The 17,781-nt window shown below is 35.5% G+C and overlaps 1 protein-coding gene and 2 long non-coding RNA genes across 4 annotated transcripts in view; 1 reads left to right on the top strand and 2 right to left on the bottom strand.

Moving 5' to 3' along the window:
- LOC309503253 (uncharacterized protein) overlaps positions 1 to 17,781 on the bottom strand; it is a 106,237-nt gene that overhangs the window by 36,328 nt on the left and 52,128 nt on the right. The window lies entirely within an intron of this gene.
- On the top strand, positions 4,645 to 7,784 carry LOC309503608. The gene is made up of 3 exons (XR_014207777.1): positions 4,645 to 5,442; positions 6,114 to 6,215; positions 6,830 to 7,784. It is a non-coding gene; the product is annotated as an uncharacterized lncRNA (long non-coding RNA).
- On the bottom strand, positions 9,205 to 12,155 carry LOC309503103. 2 transcript variants are annotated; one of them, XR_014207501.1, is made up of 5 exons: positions 12,070 to 12,155; positions 11,297 to 11,398; positions 10,484 to 10,588; positions 10,232 to 10,347; positions 9,205 to 9,662 (listed from the first exon to the last, which is right to left on the bottom strand). It is a non-coding gene; the product is annotated as an uncharacterized lncRNA (long non-coding RNA). The 2 variants fall into 2 exon arrangements; XR_014207502.1 differs by having other exon boundaries at positions 10,248 to 10,347.

The raw sequence follows: 17,781 nt of genomic DNA, 5'->3' as shown, positions 1-17,781 counted from the left end.
ATACTTTACTCATTTGGATAAATTGCTAAGTAAATTTTTTGGACATTCAAGTTGAAAGCATTGAAATTGCAGATTATTAGGCGGGAAAAAAATATCTGGCCAGAAACATTACAAACATTACAAACATTATGTTATATGAATGATTGCTCATATAAAAACAGATACGTATAACAACATTTGGGATATTACTTTTAAAGTTTTGGAAACAGAGTGGATTCTGTATTAGGAGTCTTACAGATCTGTATTTAAAGATGCCTGCATATAAAATGTATATATAAACATAATCTTCAGAGTTCTAATTTTTTATTAAACATTTACAACTTAAGTATTTTTTGACTACAAGTACAACAATTAAGTACTTACAATTAAGGACCTGCATTCATTAAATATGAGGGACACACCCTTATGAAAAGAAAATATATTTCCCTATGAATGATCAGTAAATTAAATTGTTTTAAAGTATATTTGAAAATATACAGAATAATATATTGTGTTAATATATTACAGTATATTGAATAATACATAAGGAATTGCCGCTTTTCATATATTGAAAAATATGTGACAATATATTAACTAATATATCATAATGTATGTAAAATTATAAATTCAGTAATACACTTCATAATATATTGATGTATATGTGCTCTGAAATCCAGCACTTTTAGGCATCTATAATATCAAAAAAAAAAGTAATAAAAAAAAAGTGGTGAATAACATCATGCAATATAAAAGAAAAAAACTTTTATAATATAGAAAAAAAAAAACTATGCAATATAATGGAGGACTATCGGATCTTTGAGAGTGCATCTATATCTCATCATATTGAATCTGTCAGATGGAAATCATCTTGAAATCACATTGATGTCTCCCTGACATGTTACTATTTAAAGGCAAGACTACTTTTTCAATATTACTTGGGAGTTTTGCAAATTTCTCCAGCGTCACACAACATGATTCACTAACAAACTTGATTCTGTGGGCAGATCTTTTCACATTTAAAGACATAATTGAGCTGGTGATGGTAATAATTATAGTGCTGGGACTTGTTTGACAACTGTGTATTCAGGCTTAAAACATTAAGACGTTGTGTTGTTTAAAATAAGAGATTGGGGACTTTCTGCATTTTTCTACCCACATTCTTTATTATGCTCATGTCATGAGTTTAACTTCAAATTGATGAGCCCAAACTCGGGGGCTCGTCCATCATGCGCTGTGTTCTCCACCTCCACATCATTTAAAGTCATTATCAAAAGAATAAAAAAATACAGAAAGAGAATAGAAAGGAGGAGGAAAAGGCCTACAAAACTGCATAAAAAGACAACTTCATCTGCAGTTCCCATACAAAATGTATTAATGGTGATGGCCAGGGGCGTTTCTAGGGTTCCATCAGTCATGGAGCACAGGCCCCCTTCAAAAAAAAAAAGAAAAAAAAAGGTGTCCCAATATTGGATACTCTTTTTCTGGATACTGTTATGGATATGTTTATATAAATTGACTTTACAGTGCTAAGTTGAACTGCTCCATTGCGGACAAATTATAAAATACTTCAAGTTTTGCTTCCTACAATGGACTGTAGGCAATTATTTCATTGTTTTCTGTCTTATAAATTATCCTGTTACTATTTCGGTATGAGAAACCCCAAACAAATTGAGTGTGTGAGTGAACTGTTGTGAATGAATTACAATGAATTTCAGACCTTTTTGCAAAACCCATTTGAAAATTAGATCAGTGATTGATTTACAAATCTTGCATCACTAATATTGATTCTAAACCGCTGATAGAAAATCCACATGACATGATTGCTGAAATGTTATGTGAAATGTAATGGTACTTTCCACTGTCAGGCAAAGATTTTTTTTTTTTTTTTTTTTTTTACAGAGGCATGCTGATATTTCATTGAATCGTTGACTCAACAGCTTTGTTCAAAATTGATTAATTTAGGGGCGAAACCTCGTCACATGTGTTTGACACAGTGGTTGCATCAGCATATGCATACTTCCCTATAGGTTCAAAAGAGTAGTAGGCCTATATGTTTAAGTTCACAGTATTTATAAAACTGTAGACAAAAAGTACCCAGATGACCTACTACTTCCGACGAGATTCTGAAGTGCACATCCAATCCAATGAGGTGTTTTGTGAATGACATTGAAGTGATGCTGGTAAGTCACATGGCAATGACAATATGATGTAGTACATCCAGATTACTTTCATACTATACACATTTATACTATTTAGAACATACGCAAAGAAATTACTTATTCAAAATAAATCCCTACTCAGAAATGATGTGATTTCAGCACTCACACTGTCCTGAACAACAGTACATGAACATCTGTCATTAACATCTTTTGGGATCCACTTGAAGAGAGTCCTAAATGTAGGTTTGGAATAACATGAGGGTAAATAAAGGTATCACTTTATCTCGATAGTCCCCTTTAGACATTCTACTGCAACTACATGTCAACTACCAGTCAGAGTTTTAGTAGACTGTCTGCTTAATATCTTTAAAACTTTATTTTGATACTCCCCCAAAAGACATTCTACTAAGTAATTTAGCAATTACTGTACATGTCAACTTATTCTACTAACCCTAACCTTAACCTAACAGTCTAAAACTCTAATGAGATTTAGTTTACATAGTTGCAAATTTATGGTTCGTCTAAAGTGGACAATCGAAATAAAGTATAACCTAAATAAATTATAAAATAATAAACAATTTATTTGGTAACCATAAACCCTTTAATTACTTAAATGGATGAGACAATATAAAAGGATGCAATAACCAATACTGTACAATATCAGACCATTCCTCTCCTAGTAGACCTTTGCGTGGCAGGAGATTTGAGATATGAGAACCAGGAAAAGCTTTCATATATCAGAGGAAATGTCTCTCTGAGGTGGGGACAGCATTCTTCATAGTTCACCATTATGTCTGTCAAATATCACACTCTCCTGTCCACAGCCCTATTCAGCCTTGACTGAAACGACTCCACTAAGCCCGATACTGCATGTAATGTACGTTTTATTGCTGTTGTTTCAGATATATTATAGTTCTGTATTTGTTGTCTGATTGGAGTTGAATCCAACTAATGAGCAAAGAAGTTGGAAAAATTTTTGGCCTTGATTTTATGCATTAGCTTTTGCAAAGTCAGGGGCTTAAAGTACAAATATTCAGATTAACAAATAAATTTCACATAACAAGATAGGATTAGATGATGGTGAAACATTTATAGAATTTCAAGGTGATGGAAGTGCCTGCTCCGTTTCCATTGTCTCAATACAACTGACAAAAGCAGCCAAAATTAAATCTTGAGGAAGTGTTACGTGACAAGACAAAGCAATATTGATACAATCTAACACTAAAAGCCTCTTTAAAGCTTCTGGAACTCTAAATGATGTGGAGGAGGTGGACACAGTGCATGATTACTAAAATGTTATGGTTTAATATAATATACTAAAATGTCATGTTTTCCTTAATAATTGAATTTAGTTCCATATAGTGAACATTTAATAAACCGTTTTGACAGTAACATCCTTCACTGAAACAGGAAGTTCACTTGCTGTAAGTTAAGTTGCAGAACTGGACACTGACTCTTGCCTCGAGTCATCTCTGAAAATGTGCTAAGGGAGACATTTGGACTTTGAAAATTTGATCTGTCTTCTCAAATGATCAGTGACAAACTGGCAGGAAGTGAACTAACTCTCATCCTGGGTTGTCATGGAGAAAGATTCTTTCTACTTTTAATATGCTGCTACAGTGCTTATTGTTATAGTCTAAACTGTGATATTGCTCAATTTGACAGAGGACCAACTTGCTGACAGCATGTCTTTTTTCTCCCAAAGTCTTCTGACTGATTTAGTCCATTTCTGCCACTTTGTCACAGCTGTGTTGAATATCTCATGGTCTCTTGCGTTATCCTCAGTGGACCTTCTCCAAAGGTTGCGCTTAGACACGCATAATGACCTCCTGTGGGATTTGGGAATCTGTCCATAATGTTGGCCTCTAATAGGGATTCACCTTCTCATGTGTTACAGTAAAACAGCTTGACTTGTGCAGAGCGCTGCTTTACCTGTGTAAAATCCCAGTCATGCCAGCACAGCGGCTGGAGGATTCAAATGAAGAGAGGTCATTATGTGCAATCTTGTTCCATTAGAGCAGAGGTCTTCAATCCTGCTCCTGGAGGGCCACTGTCCTGCAAAGTTTAGTTCCAACCCTAATCAAACACACCTGAATCAGCTCATCAAGCTCTTCAGAATCGCTTGAATTTTCAAAGGCAGGTGTGCTGAAGCAGGTTGGAACCAAACTCTGCAGGACAGTGGCCCTCCAGGAGCAGGATTGAAGACCTCTGCATTAGAGCCTTCTTCAAAATGGATGGCTACCAGAGAAAGTGTCTGACATCACTGCTGTCAAAGGCACTGCTGGAACACAAAGCAAGGGTTCTCAGAAAACTCATGAAGCAATGCTGTACAAAAAAATAAAAAAATAAATAGATGCTTGTGGCACATAAAATAAAATAAAACTACAAAATATGAATTACTAACTAAACAGAATAAGTAACTCTAACTTCTCTAAGCTTAAGTTGTATTCAGATTATTTTCTTTAATTACATGTTTTAAACAACCCTGTATCACATGAAATACGTTCTGAGGAAACTATTTTGCAAATCGCAATTACGTTACATGCCAACATATAAGCAGTGCTATTACGTTGGTCCTTAACCTAATATAAGCAGTGCTATTACGTTGGTCCTTAACCTAATATAGCCAATCTATTGCAGTGCTATATTACGTTTGTCCTGAACATAATAAATCCAAAGCAGGTTTCGTAGCATCTAATGCTGTTCATTTTGTTTTAATTATTTACTCCCTTTTTTCTCATTGGGCTACAAAATATTATCTATGCCAGGGCGAGTCAAATGGCGGCACCCAGATAATTTTTATCTGGCCCTTAAACTTGTTTTTGATGATTAAAACCCCTCGCAATCTGATATCAAAGTCCCCGCAAATGTTTAGCGCGTTCAGCGGTGATTTTAACAACGCACGCGATCATTCAGCGGTGAGTTTAACAACCGAGTCTCACGGCAGTTCGTGATATGGTCACGTAATTTAATCTATTGATTCGTGCCACGGACACGTTTATTTCGTTATTTATTTTTTATTTTTTTAAACTAATGTATTTTCAATGGGAAGCGTCTTTCGTGATAACAGCATGATTCTTTGCAGCAGAGAAGCTGTTTAATCAACATTTATTCACGAGATCTTATGTATTTTTATGTATTTTTTTAATGTTATTATTTCGATCTTATTGCCGGGGAAGCTGGATTGCTTTGCTGTTTATTGATATTTTTAAAATTATATTTTATCAGTAGGAAATCGCGCTGAAGAAGTCTCGTTCCGAACACATCGCGATATTTGGCATCAGTTCACGTGTGTCAGATGTTGGTAAGTAAATAAATACCTAAATACGCTGTCCTATAATGTGTGATATCATGTCTTTTCTGTTTGTCGATATTAATCTGCCATTATATCTGCCATCTCCACGGAGACTTTGCGTTTCATTGCTTTCTAATTCAAAACAGGGTGATTAACACTGCCTGTCACGTGACGTGCTATAGGCCTAGATATTCATATCAGATTAAAAATAGTACAATTATTTCCAAAGTTGTATTTGTAGTAGAAGCACAGTAAAAACAACACTTACCATGCTTTTACCACAGTAACATTAGTTTTACTGTGATAAGTGTAGTAAAAAGACAGTAATCACAAAACTTACCATGCTTTTACAGTACCACACTATTTGTAGTTTTAATGTGGTACTTATTGTAAATGCACAGTAACCACAACACTTACCATGCTTTTACCACAGTAACCATAGTTTTACTGTGATTGGTTTAGTAAAGGACAGTAATCACAAAACTTACCATGCTTTTACCTCAGTATTGATTGATAGTTTTAAAGTGATATTTGTTGTAAATGCATATTAACCACAACACTTGCCATGTTTGTAAGGCTTTATAATGTAACATCCAATATTTGTAAGGTATATCAGTACTTTTTCCTTTAAATAATCCTATATATTATACATAATGATATTTTCTTTTCTCTTTTTTCAGCTGAAAAGACCAAAAGGGCCTTTCGGACTCAGTCAGCCCATTATTGTTGGAGGAGAAGTAAACGGAGGAGACGGACAGCTTCAAAGGCAAATATTCGCAATGGTATGTGTGTGTTGGTTTTAACCCTAAATCAAACATTTTATCAAGCATTTGTTGTTTCTTAAAACTTTTCTCACAAAACCCATAGCCCAATCAGTACAAACAGAGACTGAAAGTCTTGATATTTCACAAGTTTTAACAAGTTGTCAAATTCGTATGATACTCGTACATATTTGTATACTCGTACACAATCCTGCAGCTTTTACTCTTAGTGCTGTCATTGGCTACTGCCTCAATTCCTGTACATATTTATCGCGATATTTGTAAATCAGTTGCGCCCCTTCTTGGAAAGTTGTCGGATGTCACACACACTGTCAGAAAGTTTATATTAATTGTAAATTGGACCCTGTCTGTTTATGTTCCAGTAATACATGATGTCTCTCCACACCTCATAACCTACCTCTGTTTGCAAGAGTGGAAAAGCTTATCTGACTTGTCACATGACATTAGATACTCGATTTTTTGTCATAATCAGATCAGTTACACTGCTGATAACTGTCCCGTTTGCATGTAAATCATTTTCATGATTATTGCTTGCTATTAAAGACATACTTTTATTCATAGAAATGCCCACATATCAGTGAACTTAACATTTAATTATGCAACACTCTTTACAGAAAACATATCCCACAGTTATGGATAAACTCACAACATCATCATCAAGTCCTGTGCTGGGCACATTGGGCAACAAGTGTCCTCCAACGTATTCGATCCGTGGCCAAGTTCTTCACATCTTCCCATGGGACACTGACATTCTTCAGGTCTTCGTGAAACATGTCTCCATGTCTTCCTTGGACTTCCCTGTCTCCTGCATCCTCCTGGTGGTGTCCACTTCCTAACTGTCTTTGGGTGTTGTTGTTTGGGCATGCGTAGGATGTGTCCAGCGAGGTGCACCCTTTGCTCTGTCTCAGTTTCTGAAAGTCTTCATGTGGAGTCCCACTCCTCCTCAGGATCTCTTTGATATATGCAGAACCAATATTGAAAATAGTGATTTATCTTTTTCCATATTGTTAAAGCATTTTGTTTTCTCTTTTCAGCTTCATAAACTGTACTTGATGTCTGCCTAATGCCTTTTTCAAAAAAGTGTCAGTGCTCATCAGGTGTTTTGCTAAAGGACATATTCATTGCATAGTTACAAGAAAAGTGACCAATAATCACAAGGATATAGAATGAAAGTTGAGAATGTAAAATGTTGTGCTTATGTTTTTACCTATTTGTTCTTTAAAGCGAAGAAACAAATGTATGTTCACATAACAAACTTGAACCTCATCTCTTGGTTTGTAAATATATAACTTCATCATAGCAATTTTTTAACGTTAATGTATGTGTCACTATAATAGATTGCTCCTGTATCTGGATATTTAATTAACTGATTTTTATACTGTTGTGCTGTAGTTTTGGCGCTACATTTGTCTTTAAACAGTTTGACATTAAATATTGGAATAAGCTTTCAAAATGGTGTCCATTCATTGTGCTTTTGTTACATTTATTTGAATATAATTGATATACCTTTAATATACTATACATACACTGTAAATGTTAGAAGCACTTTAGTACATGTAATTATTTTTAATTAAAATACTGCAAAACTACCCTGCTGTAGGCCATTGCTTAGAAAAAAAGTTTCTCTTTCAAATGTATTTATGCATCAGTCTATGCAAATTTGTGTCATTGATCATGTGAACTCGTTTTTGGATGGTAACCACACAAAGGAGTCTTTTGTTTTTAAATATGAGTTTTATGATTTAATTAGAAGGAATGCATGTTTAACAGCCTAAATACAATTTATTTAAGGTATCTATCCCTGCAGCCGGAACCAGAAGAGATCTGTCATCGTTTACCATAAATGGGCATGTAAGTGTGACGCATCTGTTCAGCTGGGTTTGTATTGGCGGTGACCTTCTCGCAGAGCTCGCTGTGATTGGACAATCGTTTAACCCATATAAAACGGCGCTTCATGTTACAAAGTATGTTTTGGTGTTATTATTACGTTAGTTATACATTAAGCTAACTATAAAGTGTCTCTATGTTGTGAGAAATTACTCCTTTACCGAGATCCTAACCCTAACCCTAAGCATGTCTGCACATTTCAATGAACTACACAGCCCATGCTTCCTGTTCCACTGATAGAATGACAGAGATATGTGGGTAATGTAGTTTAAAACGTTTAGTAATAAAACAATAAATGTTAAATAAATAATATATTTAATGGACAACTGGATATCTAATTTTGTTCATTGTGCAAACCTTTATGACATATATGAGGGACAGGCTGAAATTTGATATTTTACTGTGAGCACTTTAAAAATAACCTTTATGCCAGCTTTCCATATATGTCTGAAAACTGTGGCCAACATTATTTATTAAACATAGTATAAGCAGTTGTCCAGCCAATTTTCTCTTTGATACACTAACCAGACTTTGAGTTACAGCCATTTGAAATGTGCATTTGTTTGCTCTTCTGGGGGCCATTGCTGGGCCCCTGGGGGTGGAAGGACAGTATAATCTACACAGATCTACACATACTATTACTATTACACAAGGATAATGCACCATTCAATAAAACAACAAAAAAACAGTGCCAACATTTCCTTTTCACCCCCTCTTGCTGCTTATATTCCTGACATCGGTGATATATAGAGTATACTATATAGAGTATACTAGAATGATCAACATGGATCATCATCAATTAAGCTTTAAGTATTTATAGCAAGATAGCCCACTGCAGCCTCTTGTTATTCACATAGCTTCCTTTTATTTCACTGCAAACTGGCATACATGCAAGTATGTGCAACTTTTGTTGCATTGTTGTGCCAAATATCATTAACCAGATCTAAATTTTTATGTTCCAAGTAAAAAAATCATGGTAATTAATTATATTTAGTTATTTATAAGTTATTAATTATATGTAGTTATTTTTAAAGAAATAAGAAATGAAAATGTCTCAAATAAAAATTTATATTTACTGTACCAAACACAACTTTCAAAACAAAATAGTCACCATACTTTATTAAACAACACTTTATTGGAGAACAAAGCATACAGTTGATAAAGTAGCATAAAGACAAATGAGATTCAAGATAAATAAAAATGTGTCTTCAAAAATACATTAACATCATTTGAATCCATTCACAGCTGCTGAAGCCACAAAACGAGTGCCAGATAATCATATTCAGTCACCTACAGAAAACAGATTTGATATTGTGTTGGAAAATAATGATTCATTAGAAGAACACAATAGAGACATACAGGGAAGAGCAAGAAACCAGTTTAGCTGTGATAAACTGGTTTCTTGTTCTTCCCTGTATGTCTCTATCGTGTTCTTCTTCCTCGTCTAAACAGTTTGTTCAGTTGAAGAACAGAAGATGTGATCACTGATGTGGTGTAGCTTTTTCTCAACCAGAAGAAGAAGTCTCAACATCCCATTGTCAGGCGTTCTCCAGTCCTGGTCTGAAAGTAAAACAAAAAAACAGAAACCAAGTTGTTTAATGGACAGTCGGGTCAGCTTATGTTCTGCATGATTTAAAGCAGTGATGGTTTACTGCCTATTGTCTAGAAGTAAACTTGAAGACTTTGGTTAAAATTTTCAGATGTGCTTGATTAGGGTTGGAGGTTAACTATTAACTAACCTCAAAAAGTAGAATGCAAAGGGCCAGAGTTGCCTGTTCCTTACATAAATTTATAAAGCAGCAGTCAGTACATTATATAATATACACATTGAAGTATATATATATATATATATATATATATATTGCAGCACATAATATAAGCTAAGTACTGAACAAAAACAGTTTTAACCATATCAACAGCAACACATTTTAAAAGATTTTTTAGAAAGGCATGGTCTCTTTTGAGCCTTTGCCAGGGATGCTTGATTTCTTTCCAGACAACATACTCTTCTGTCAATTGTTTCAAGAGCTTCACTTGGTCAAAAACCAAGTGATAACCTGTACAATGTAAAATTGTCAACATCAAATTATGTACTACATATTACAGCATTGTTTCAATACAAGACATACCAATGGACTCACGCACTTTTCTGTCGTCTTTGGGCACCAGATGTTCCTTCCTCACCCGAAACAAAGGACTTATTCGATTAGCTTGCGTTGATATAAGGACTGGTCTTCCTTCTCGGCTGTAAAACAAGAAAGTCTCGACTTACTCTATTGTTCTTGAAACACAAATTAAGACAGTTATAAATAAGTTAATTTACCATATGATTCAGGAGAGAACATTTGATGAGTAAATACTGATATATTAAGAAACTTCACCTGGGAAGGGCTGATCACGGCAAGATTCGCTGCGACTCACTAGTAGCTCTTGTGAGGGTTGAGTTTGATATTGGTAAAGCTTTAAAAAAAAAGGACTAAGTAATCCTGCAAAACAGAAAGGAAGGTAATTTTAATACATTACTTGCAAATAGTCAGTTTATAACTGTAGGATATGTTTTCTGTAAAGAGTGTTGCATAATTAAATGTTAAAAGCATTTTTATGTATTAAGTTCACTGATATGTGGGCATTTCTATGAATAAAAGTATGTCTTTAATAGCAAGCAATAATCATGAAAATGATTTACATGCAAACGGGACAGTTATCAGCAGTGTAACTGATCTGATTATGACAAAATAATCGAGTATCTAATGTCATGTGACAAGTCAGATAAGCTTTTCCACTCTTGCAAACAGAGGTAGGTTATGAGGTGTGGAGAGACATCATGTATTACTGGAACATAAACAGACAGGGTCCAATTTACAATTAATATAAACTTTCTGACAGTGTGTGTGACATCCGACAACTTTCCAAGAAGGGGCGCAACTGATTTACAAATATCGCGATAAATATGTACAGGAATTGAGGCAGTAGCCAATGACAGCACTAAGAGTAAAAGCTGCAGGATTGTGTACGAGTATACAAATATGTACGAGTATCATACGAATTTGACAACTTGTTAAAACTTGTGAAATATCAAGACTTTCAGTCTCTGTTTGTACTGATTGGGCTATGGGTTTTGTGAGAAAAGTTTTAAGAAACAACAAATGCTTGATAAAATGTTTGATTTAGGGTTAAAACCAACACACACATACCATTGCGAATATTTGCCTTTGAAGCTGTCCGTCTCCTCCGTTTACTTCTCCTCCAACAATAATGGGCTGACTGAGTCCGAAAGGCCCTTTTGGTCTTTTCAGCTGAAAAAAGAGAAAAGAAAATATCATTATGTATAATATATAGGATTATTTAAAGGAAAAAGTACTGATATACCTTACAAATATTGGATGTTACATTATAAAGCCTTACAAACATGGCAAGTGTTGTGGTTAATATGCATTTACAACAAATATCACTTTAAAACTATCAATCAATACTGAGGTAAAAGCATGGTAAGTTTTGTGATTACTGTCCTTTACTAAACCAATCACAGTAAAACTATGGTTACTGTGGTAAAAGCATGGTAAGTGTTGTGGTTACTGTGCATTTACAATAAGTACCACATTAAAACTACAAATAGTGTGGTACTGTAAAAGCATGGTAAGTTTTGTGATTACTGTCTTTTTACTACACTTATCACAGTAAAACTAATGTTACTGTGGTAAAAGCATGGTAAGTGTTGTTTTTACTGTGCTTCTACTACAAATACAACTTTGGAAATAATTGTACTATTTTTAATCTGATATGAATATCTAGGCCAATAGCACGTCACGTGACAGGCAGTGTTAATCACCCTGTTTTGAATTAGAAAGCAATGAAACGCAAAGTCTCCGTGGAGATGGCAGATATAATGGCAGATTAATATCGACAAACAGAAAAGACATGATATCACACATTATAGGACAGCGTATTTAGGTATTTATTTACTTACCAACATCTGACACACGTGAACTGATGCCAAATATCGCGATGTGTTCGGAACGAGACTTCTTCAGCGCGATTTCCTACTGATAAAATATAATTTTTAAAATATCAATAAACAGCAAAGCAATCCAGCTTCCCCGGCAATAAGATCGAAATAATAACATAAAAAAAAATACATAAAAATACATAAGATCTCGTGAATAAATGTTGATTAAACAGCTTCTCTGCTGCAAAGAATCATGCTGTTATCACGAAAGACGCTTCCCATTGAAAATACATTAGTTTAAAAAAATAAAAAATAAATAACGAAATAAACGTGTCCGTGGCACGAATCAATAGATTAAATTACGTGACCATATCACGAACTGCCGTGAGACTCGGTTGTTAAACTCACCGCTGAATGATCGCGTGCGTTGTTAAAATCACCGCTGAACGCGCTAAACATTTGCGGGGACTTTGATATCAGATTGCGAGGGGTTTTAATCATCAAAAACAAGTTTAAGGGCCAGATAAAAATTATCTGGGTGCCGCCATTTGACTCGCCCTGGCATAGATAATATTTTGTAGCCCAATGAGAAAAAAGGGAGTAAATAATTAAAACAAAATGAACAGCATTAGATGCTACGAAACCTGCTTTGGATTTATTATGTTCAGGACAAACGTAATATAGCACTGCAATAGATTGGCTATATTAGGTTAAGGACCAACGTAATAGCACTGCTTATATTAGGTTAAGGACCAACGTAATAGCACTGCTTATATGTTGGCATGTAACGTAATTGCGATTTGCAAAATAGTTTCCTCAGAACGTATTTCATGTGATACAGGGTTGGTTTTAAATGTTCTATTGTGTGTAAATATAAAATATTATGCATTACATCTCATATTGTGAAAAAGAAATGTACATGGTGAGCAAAATGTTTGTCTTAAAGGGATAGTTCCTCCAAAAACAAAGATTTGGTCAAGTCATCAACGTGTGCACACGATGTGTCCATCAATGTCACATTACGATGTGTAAGATATTTAGAGAGAAAAAAAGTTTTTTTTTTTTTTGTCCATACAATGAAAGTTAATGGGGTACAGTATACTTTTAGACCCCATTGAGTGTCATTGTATGAGAAAAAAATTGTTCTTCAAAATGTCTGCTTTTGTGTTCTTCAGAAGAAAGAGTGTCCATGCAGTTTTGGAATGGACACGAGGGTGAGTAAATTATGCCAAAATTGTCATAGTTTGGTGAACTATCCCTTTAAACTATTGACAACATCACACGAATAGGTATCATTTGAATACTCACATGACAAAGGAAAACATTCTTAAAATAGTGGAAAATGAAACACAAACCTCAATACTTTATCCATGAAACAGCAAGGGTTACAATAAAGTCAAAAAGATACTTAACATGACAGTAAAAACAATAACAGTGTAGATAAAACTAGCAAACATTAAAACAGTTTAACTTCATTAATTATTCATGTCAGTCAGCATGCTGGGAAAGGGGTAAAAGGGAATGCACCACAATTTTATTTTTCTGTTAGGTCTATGTACATTATTATTATTATTATTTATTATTTTTAAATCAATCCAACTTAGCTGTTAGGCCTACACTAGTTTGACTTGAAGTGTCTAAGTGTCTCTTAATAGGAAAGGAGCATAGAAGCTTTTATTAATGTTTTTTAACAATGTAACATAAGAAATGGGATCCTCAGTGGTATGTATATTTAACTTCATTCAGCTTCTGTTGTGCCTCTGGCCTGACAGATCTTTCTTATTGCCAAACTCAGAGCATAAAAAAAAAAAAAGATAAGGTCTCGAGAAGAAAAAGGCCAACTCAACTTTTTATCCTGCAGCGACTTATAATGATCTGAGAGCTTGCTTAAAATGCAAATGTGAGGTTGGTCTTAAGCTTTCAAAGGTCAGAAATGAATGAGGTGCTTTTATAAAACTCAGTGATTCACTGTGCCTAGGGAGCACATACCTGATCATTAATTCAAGCTCACATGGAGTCATTACAGTCACTCCTGATGAAATCCAGGGTCCTCTCACTGATCTCTGTGCACTTCTCCCTTGATTAAAAACAAATCTAACAAAGTCATTGGAATCTATTACAATCATGTCTGCCTGTCAACTATTTGGCATCCCCCACTGACGTCTACGCAGATTGGTATATTTTCAATTATGCTAATCCAATCATCTCATTTGGATAACATTATTACAGCACTGTGACATTAGACTACACTGTCAGCCTATCATATTTGCGATTACATCTTAATTTCTTTATGAAATTAAAAAGAACAGTGGCTAAATTACCTTTTCAAACATTGATGCACATAATCATTTCTCTGGTTATTATTAATAATAATTATATATTTTTTAAAGAAACATTCTAAGACTTTTAACATGTTAAATAATAAGCAGCAGCAAGGATAAGAGAACAGAAGACACTTTGAAGAAATACAGGGCACATGCCCTGAAATGAGTGGGCTGAGGTCAGGTCATTGTCTGGAATATAAAATAATCTCTCTCAAATGCAATAAGACACTATAATTGGAATTTCATCCAATTTTCTACTCTAACAAAAGAACAAAGCATCTCGGAAATGTAACAGTCAGATATAGCAAACTATGATATTTTAAACTTTAATGAGCTTTAATGAGTTCAACATCATGATATTAGATCTAGGTAAAATATGGTACAACATAAATCCCTGTGTTTTGATACTGAGGTTTTGATATTCTTTCTTCACATCCATGATTGGCACTATCTATGATTCGGCTTGCTGCTTGCATGTTTTCTGCCTCTTCAAAAGAATGATCTTCTAATCTTAGCCCTGTTGTTTTATGTTCTCTGCCTAGTCCACTTTGTAGATACGGTTACTGAAGGAGTGCCATTAGCCAGTTTCAAACTCTACGTCCACATGCCTTCTTAGGGTTCCTGTATCTAGTAATTGTTGTCAGGATTTGACCACTAGTTTCTTTGGAATTTTTATAGGTTTTCTATTCTCAAAGGCTACATGCGAAAACAAACATACTGCATGATGCGAGTGATGTAGTCTGATTCAAACAATTGACTCTTATAAGTGGTTCTATTTTGTGAGTCAGTAAAATACCAACCTGATCACATAAGAAACATTTTGAGAACATCTTGTCCATAGATTTAAATCCACTGACTGAACACTGAATTGTCTATGCTGAACAAAAGTACACCTTAATCCAAAACAGTGGGCCTTGGGAAAGGAAGGACTTTGCATGCTATGATTAAATGATGAATTACAGCCGAGAACCTATAGAGTCAGGAAATGCAGAATGTTTATCTCCAGAGGCAAAGTAAACATTTTTTATTTTAGTCAGCAGGAATAAAATAAACATTTTGTAATGCAACACTTTACATTCCATTAACTACAGAGCAACACTGTGTCTGATTCAATCATATACATGTTGACATAACCACTACCTGCCAGAGGTTAGAAAGTTAATATGAGCAGACAGCTCGGTACAAATGAGATGAACCTTGAAAGTTAAAGGGGAACTACTACACAGACTGACAGTCTAATTTTGTTGCATCCAATAACTGTAAAGACATCAAAATATAAAATGTTTTAAGGTAGTCGCAAATCACAGACCCGCACCACTTTTCAGTAGCGGCGCTCCTCACAACCTGGACGCAAAAACAAACAGTGTGATGTAAACAACGATTGGTGAATCTTCAGCTCTATTAATGAATCACTGAAATGTCAATATCAAAAGCCAATGTCATCCAAACCAGAAAGTATGTGACTATTACAAACTTGACATGCTAACAAACACATACAATAGGAAATTTCCCAAAATTATAAAAATGTTATACATTTTGTTTTTGTTTCCATAATATCTGGCTTTGAGATTTTCCTTTTCCATTAACAAAGTTTGAAAACTTCAATCAAATATAATTTGCCATCACAAGAGGGTTGTTATTATTCTCTCAATTAAATTCCAGCACTAATAGTTGAATAGCCCCTTTCACCGTTTGATTTAATGACTCACCCTTGAAACCCTCAGCCTATTCCGTAATGTTTGTGGGTGGCAAAGTGACAGCTTTTGTTTTCACTTTCTACAAATAAAGTGAATCCAACAGACTATCACTTGAGATGTTTTCTTCAGTAGGTGGATTTGATGATTTGAGTGATTGCATGGAAGTAACAAAAAGTAATTATTTTTCATCAAGACGAGCATCATTAAAGCGATCTCTTTAGAATTACACAATGCCATTAGCACTTCATTATCATACTAAAACACTGTCCTTCTTAATTGCTGTTATTCATTTAATGTTGTTCAAATAAGTTAAAAGAAGAGACTTAGATGGCTATTTTGCCCAAGCCTTTATATTTTACTAGTACTGTCCATCATCTTATTTATAAGATCTTTTGGTAACTAATTTTTGTCCCCTTATTTTATCATCCTATGAGTTACATGTACATTCAATAATCTCCATCAGTAGGTTTAAGTTAGGTTGTAAACTTGTCATCTATTAATGTGTGTGTGTGTGTGTGTGTGTGTGTGTGTGTGTGTGTGTGTGTGTGTGTGTGTGTGTGTGTGTGTGTGTGTGTGTGTGTGTGTGTGTGTGTGTGTGTGTGTGTGTGTGTGTGTGTGTGTTTCCTCTATGGACATCCCAACACACTGGGCTCTAAACGTTTTGGTAGGGAAAAAAAAAGACAAATATGCAATTATGGTTTATATCATTAGGTATCATAAGCCCCTTTCACACAGAGATTCCGGAAAATACACGGATAAAGTGACCCGGGATTTGACCCGGGTTCGTTTGATTTTGGTTCATTCACACTGCCAGTGATTTTCCGGAATCAGAGAGTGCGTTCACACACAACCCGTAAAAATGCCGTAAAGACACGTGACATCGATGTGACTTGTAATCTCAGCAGCGTCTTAAGTTTGCTTATGAGCTGCGATCTCTCTCTCGAGAAACCACGCCTGTGCATTTGTTTCTCTGATTCGATTATAAACTTGCGCATTACGTACCGTTTCACAGCTGGAGAACGAGTCCGGCTTCAGCGTCATCACTACGACACGGCATTATTACGGCTTTTGTTCACACAGCGCGCGTTCCGGGACTGAACACGGCAATGTTACTAGAGCCCCTTTCACACAGCGCTTTGAACCCGGCAAATTGCCGGCAAATTGCCAGAGCGCCTTCTGTGTGAACGCAAACTCGACCCGGGATTTAAGCCGGGATCGATGCCGGGTCGGGACCTAGTAACATTGCCGTGTTCAGTCCCGGAACGCGCGCTGTGTGAACAAAAGCCGTAACAATGCCGTGTCGTAGTGATGACGCTGAAGCCGGGCTCGTTCTCCAGCTGTGAAACGGTATGTAATGCGCAAGTTTATGATCGAATCAGAGAAACAAATGCACAGGCGTGGTTTCTCGAGAGAGAGATCGCAGCTCATAAGCAAACTTAAGACGCTGCTGAGATTACAAGTCACATCGATGTCACGTGTCTTTACGGCATTTTTACGGGTTGTGTGTGAACGCACTCTCTGATTCCGGAAAATCACTGGCAGTGTGAATGACCAAAATCAAACGAACCCGGGTCAAATCCCGGGTCACTTTATCCGTGTATTTTCCGGAATCTCTGTGTGAAAGGGGCTTAAGTCCCGTCCCGGCATAAATCCCGGGTCGAGTTTGCGTTCACACAGAAGGCGCTCTGGCAATTTGCCGGCAATTTGCCGGG

The sequence above is a fragment of the Leuciscus leuciscus genome, assembly GCF_965113295.1.
Source record: "Leuciscus leuciscus genome assembly, chromosome: 7".
In the NCBI taxonomy this organism is placed as follows: domain Eukaryota; kingdom Metazoa; phylum Chordata; class Actinopteri; order Cypriniformes; family Leuciscidae; genus Leuciscus; species Leuciscus leuciscus.
Note: the sequence above shows the minus strand (reverse complement) of the source record. Positions and strands in the feature narration are given on the sequence as shown.